We start from the raw sequence: 6,000 nt of genomic DNA, 5'->3' as shown, positions 1-6,000 counted from the left end.
TTTTTAGTCTTTTTGAGGCAGGGTCTTGCTATGCAGTTCAGGCTGGCCTTGAGCTCACATTGTAGCCCAGGCTGGTCTCGACTCACAAAGATCCTCCTGCCTCAGCCTCCCAAGTGCTGGGATTACAGGCATATGCCACCACACCCAGCCTCTGATATTTTTTAACTTTCAAAATATCTTGTTCATAGAGTTGAGTAAACTCATCTTAAATGCCCTCCTTCCCTCTCTGTTAATTTTTCCTTCCTTCCTTCGAGTCCATCTCAATTATAAAAGCTTCTCAAACTACAAGAGGTTATGTGAAATTCTGTGTCACTTTTCATTTTTGAATAATCATATAGCGTTTTTCTTGTAATGAGTTACTATGTAAGGTCTCTTAGAGCAGTAAAATTCTGTGCCTGTAGCTTTCACTCTTTAATAAGATTGTGTGTCCTAAGGAGTCAACTCTGTTTCTTATTTCACTCTCACAATGTCCAGCATACTTCATCTTAAATTTTATGTTATTTTAACCAGTCAAATTAGTACCCATATGCAAATTTTACTCTTTCGGTGGCAACAAGAATCATTTCACAAGTTAAATAATTTTGTTATCTCTATTAATAGTTTTCCAGCATTACATGTGGTAGCTGATGTTGACTAATACCAGGGGTAAATGCTAGACTGTTCAGAATACCCTACACTTATAGAGTACTTTCTGTGTACTTGGCTTTCAAATCTACATTGGTGAATGAGACCAAGTACCATCCTCAGGGACTTCTTAGTTTTGTACCCAATTCGTCATTGTTGACTATTTTATTCTTTGTGCTAAATACTCGTTTGTAAATTACTATTCATGTTTTATAAACTTTTCAAGTGGATAAAGGAATAAGAAATACATTTTTAATTTAGACTTGGTATTAAAGCAAATCTGTGATCACTATTTTTAAAAGCGTGTACTTTCTAAATTTTTTCAAATTAAATTACTTAGGGAGGGAATTCATTTAAATATTCTAACATTTCCTCTGAAGTGATTATTAAAGTTACACTATGAACTTCATGAAAACCAGCTGTTTTCTAAGGAAAAAAAAATCTCTTGAAAATATTTCTGAGGTTGGCCTTGATCTTCAGTGTATTTCAGCAAGCATAATGATGTGTCTAAGCTCAGGGTGTAAAGATGAACACTGTGCTGCTCTCAGTTAGCTTCTGTTAGACCCTAACTGGCTCCACTTTGGCCAGACAGCTCTTTTTATCCTTCTAAAATCCCGTTTCCTTTATAGAATTTAAATTGTGATATTTTGCCATTGTCTTAAACTTTAATAAAACATGCCTCATTTAAAATCCACATGTTTTCTCCTTATATAAAAACTCCATGTTTTCTTTTACTTAAAACTGTATTTACATCCTTTGGTGCTATTAGTGTTAATTTAATAAGCTATACAAGGTACTTTGTTAACCTGATACTGAAGTTTATGTTTGTGTACTGCATAAATTAAGTAATTAGAAAATCTAGACTGTTTTCAGTTTGTTCTATTTAAGTATTTTTAAGGTAACAATATAGTTATAAATGGCCCTACAGTCCTTTTTATGAAACCACACCCAATCAGTATACTCCTATTTGCTGTGCTGTAACTTTCAAAATTATCAGGCAACTAAGTCAATTATTTAACTATACGTTGGAGATAAATTTAATGATCGAATTTCAACACTATATTTGAAGTAATCTCCAACATACCAGAGTGACTGTAATAGCAACCAAGATTTCTGAATGGGCCAAAGAAAAAATTAATGCCTACTGCACTAAACCCAAGTGATATATATTTTAATAATTACTTATAAATTTAGAACAGTGGTTCTGTCTTGACTGTGCTTAACATTTACCCAGGCAGCCTTGCTCAGATAATGGCTTCTCATGTAGAGGCTGCAACTCATTTCTGCAGCGTTAGAACTTTAGGGATTGGATCAGGCAACAGTGTTCACAAAATTTGCCCAAGTTGGGCCAGGGATGTCGCTCAGGGCCAGGGATGTAGCTCAGTGGCATAAGTGCTAGCCTGGCAAGCCTGAGGTTATGAGTTCAATTCCCGGTCCCCAAAACAAAACAAAAAAATCCCCCAAGTAATGCTAAAAAGCAGCCAGAATTGAGAACCAAAGAAGAAAGATCCACTTTACATATTATATTCAGAATTTGCTAACTGTTCTCCCGCAAGTTTAGATTACTTCAAGAGTATTATTTTTACCTTAATCAGAGAGTGAATGGGTGGTATTTACATTAAGTAGATATCTTTGATTATGCAGCCTTTTTCCTTGTCCTTTTTTGTTGTACAACAAAGTATGGAGTCCAAATTCATTATTTCATACTGTAAGCTATGTGTCTGTCCTGTAGTAAAAGAAAGAATAACCTAGGTATGGTGGAGCAGGTTGAGACTGGAGGATTACAAGTTTGAGCCTTGCATGGGCAATTTAGCAAGACTGTCTCAAAAACGTTTATAAAGGAGACTAAGGATGGAGTTCAATGTGAAGGTTTTGGGTTTAATCCCCATTCCCCACCACCACACGTGTGCACACACACACACACACACACACACAAACACTCACACAGGATTACAGTGCCTGGCATACTATACAGCCAACTCAAAGACAATCTCTTTGTTAAAGTAGTATTTAGAGAAAATATATAAAGGAGAGAGGATTAAAATTCATGTTATTATGCCACTGTTTCATATAAATAGTATAAAATTCCACATTAATTTATATTTTAAGTGTTTGGATTTCTCTTTCTGCATTCCAACTTTTATTGTAGGTTGTTTCCACAAACGATACTAATTAAACTTAGTAACTTTGAATAGATAACTAAGAATAGATAACTTCGTGTTATCTATTCATTAAAATATGTACTTAAATCAACTAGTTTCTGATTAATACCTGTTATCAAAAAGACTACAGAGTCGGTAATGATTTTGGACATGAAGATGTTGAAAATTAAATTTTTTGAATTAATCCTGAAATTTTTAGAAACTAGAAAATAAATCTTTAAAAAAATAGTAAGTCTTTTGTCTTTCGGCAAAGGGTGTCATCGTACTTCTATGTTTATGTTAAAGCAGTACATACTATTATCTCAGCTAGAACATAAAGTCCTTAAGACAAGAACCATGGGGCTGGGGATTTAGCTCAGCGGCAAAAGCGCCTGCCTGGCAAGCGCAAGGTCGTGAGTTCGGTTCCTGGTACCAGAGAAAAACCAAAAAAAAAAAAAAAAAAGACAAGAACCATGTCACAGGTTGATTATCTTGTAGCAGAAGAAAGTATGTATACTATATAAACTTTTTTAGTGATTTAAGTCTAATTCAGGTAATTTACAATTTTCTGTAGTAGGTACATTCTTTAAAAGGTTTTAGAGAAAAATTATTAAATATCATTCTCTTGTTATTTTAATACACCATTCCTTCTGATTAATGATAAGGAAAAAACTTCAGCCCCCAAAAATGAATTAAGGAAAACATTATACTTAGATATTTGGGTAATAAAATTTAAACTTACTGCAATTTGAAAATGTAATATTAGCAGTGTTTTTATTATGCACCCCCCCTTTCATTGAAGATAAGTATCTAAGACTTAGAACTCAAACAGGTAAGAGGTTGAGTCACTTGACACCTTAGGCAAAGTGTTTGATCACTGAGTCTCAACTTATTCATCATTAAAATTATGATTCACACCTATAAGATTCTTTTGAGTACCTGATACAAAATGCAGTGCTTAGTATATGGAAATTTTAAATATACGCTGAAGCCCTGACATTGTTAAGAATTCCAAAGTATAAGAAAGATGTAATCTTTTTGAAAAAGAAAAACGTTTTAAAAGCAAGATAAAACAAAACCATATATAGTGTACTGAAATGTGAAGTACATGGATATAGTAGAAAAGAGCCCATTTTCACTCATAGAAGTGCAAGTAAACAGCAGGTAAAATTTATTACTCGCACTTACATACATTGCTAAAGGAAATTTCCTTATTGATGTGAAAGGTTTCCTTCTAGTTTTGTTTTGTTTTGTTTTCACCTTCTGAACTAGAAGGTAAAAAAAAATTTTATTTAGTAAGTCGGTTTATGTATTTGTACCTTCCTTGGGCACAGATTTGTGCAAATACAAATACGTGACTTGTAAATGCTCTATTTTCTCACATACTGTCCTTTTTTCACTGAAATATACATTTAATAGGAGGTACCTGCAAAGTAGTATCATGAGAGTCACAAAAAAATTTTTGAATAAAGAGGTCTTTTGACCTGAAGATTGAAATGTTACTGTATTTTCCAAACAGTTAACGTTCTAATTGTTAGATCTCTAAAATGCTGTTGGAGAAAAGCTTGGCCGGAATCCTAACTTGTGCCAGATAAATTCAGTGACTATTTCTTTAATAACTGTTATATAATGTTTTAGTAATTTCTGCTCTGCACCTTTAATACGTTCCCACCAACGTGAATGTCCTGATGGTTCATGCGTGACTGTCCCATGGGGCAGTTTGTACCACTAGTGCTACAAATGGATCTAATCACTTTTAACAGTCTTTTTGGCAGTGAGACATACAAATTAGGATCCTGTCACGAATAAGTTAATTCTAGCCATGTTCCTAAAAAACTTAAAACAAAGCTGAGCATTTCATATACTGAAAAGATTAGGCTGTGGATTTATACTTTAGATATTACTATTCACTTAGTGCTGTGTAACAGAGACCATGTCTTTTTATTACTTTTTATTACTAGTACTTTGCAGAGACCAACCTACTAAATACAGATTTTTAATGTTCATTTTTTTCTGTTAATCTACTCTTGTCTATTAAATACAGATTAAGGATGTCTACCAATTTAAATGCATAAAGGTGGTGCTAATGACCCTAAACAAGTAATGCAAATAGAAGATAAATCGGCAGAGGACTACATACTCTTCATTTAGTTCTTTACACAGTTTAACCATCTCTTCCCACTCTTAACCATTTTATTATTTTTAGCATTCTTACCATATCCTACCATTCAGTCATAGTCATTTGTTTCCGCCTCAGAGATGCTATTTCTTTAAGGACTCCTATCTTAGTCCTGCTTCGCTCTCCAAGCCTTAGTCACTCATTCCTCACCCCCACCACCGTGAGAAGCCTCCCATGAGTCTCTTGCTTACACCCTCACTGAAAAATGAATTTTCTCTGTACTTAGATTCATTGTGTCACTCAGAAACAATAGAATCACCTGTGCTGATCCTTTCACCAGCATCTTTGTTTCCTTGTCATTAAATTGTTCTATATTTTTCTAATTGAAATGTTAGATTCCTAAGAGCAGAAACCCATGTGCTTAGAATAATGCTTAACATATATAAGTCCTTAATAAATACATTCTTTGTTGAAGGAATGAGTGGAATAAAAAAATACTTAGAAATGTATGTGTTTCTAATTTTTAGGTACTAAGTGAAAATTTTTCTTAGATCAGCCTTTATAGATGGTACTCAGTTGTATTTCCTATGTCAGCTTGATAGTGGTTGCTTTGTCAGGGAGATTCCCTGTCTAACCAGTGCTTAGCAGACTTTTAACATGTGAAAGTCTAATCTAGTATTCTGTAAGCGGTCCATTGCTTAGAATTTCCAGGGCTCTGTAAAGAGTACCAGCTCTTTGCTAAGAATGCATAGTCCATCCAACTGACTTGGGCATCAGAGTTTGCTTTCTGCCATTTTCTTATCCTCAGTAACAGTAAACTGTAGGTTTTGGAGCTTAGGCAGTGGCTTTGGAACTGCTAGTTTCAGTTCTACTTATTGGGTCACTCTCTAAAGCACCTCAAACTTTGCAAAAGCTATTAAAGCTTTTATTTCTGGCCATGAACAGGCCTTTCCATGTGGGTTGTAACCAGACGCCTAAGAATAAAGAATCTTCAGCTGATGTGCTGATAATCATTTGAAAGTACTAGACCAAGAAGAAGAATATTGAAAGAAAGAAATAATAAAACTCAGAAAACAGAGCAACAGACGAGATTTTAAAGAGAGGAGGAAAAAGCAA

The sequence above is a fragment of the Chinchilla lanigera genome, unplaced genomic scaffold (genome assembly GCF_000276665.1).
Source record: "Chinchilla lanigera isolate Chin_1 unplaced genomic scaffold, ChiLan1.0 scaffold00022, whole genome shotgun sequence".
In the NCBI taxonomy this organism is placed as follows: Eukaryota; Metazoa; Chordata; class Mammalia; order Rodentia; family Chinchillidae; genus Chinchilla; species Chinchilla lanigera.
The sequence above is the reverse complement of the archived record's forward strand: the minus strand, read 5'-3'. Positions refer to the sequence as shown.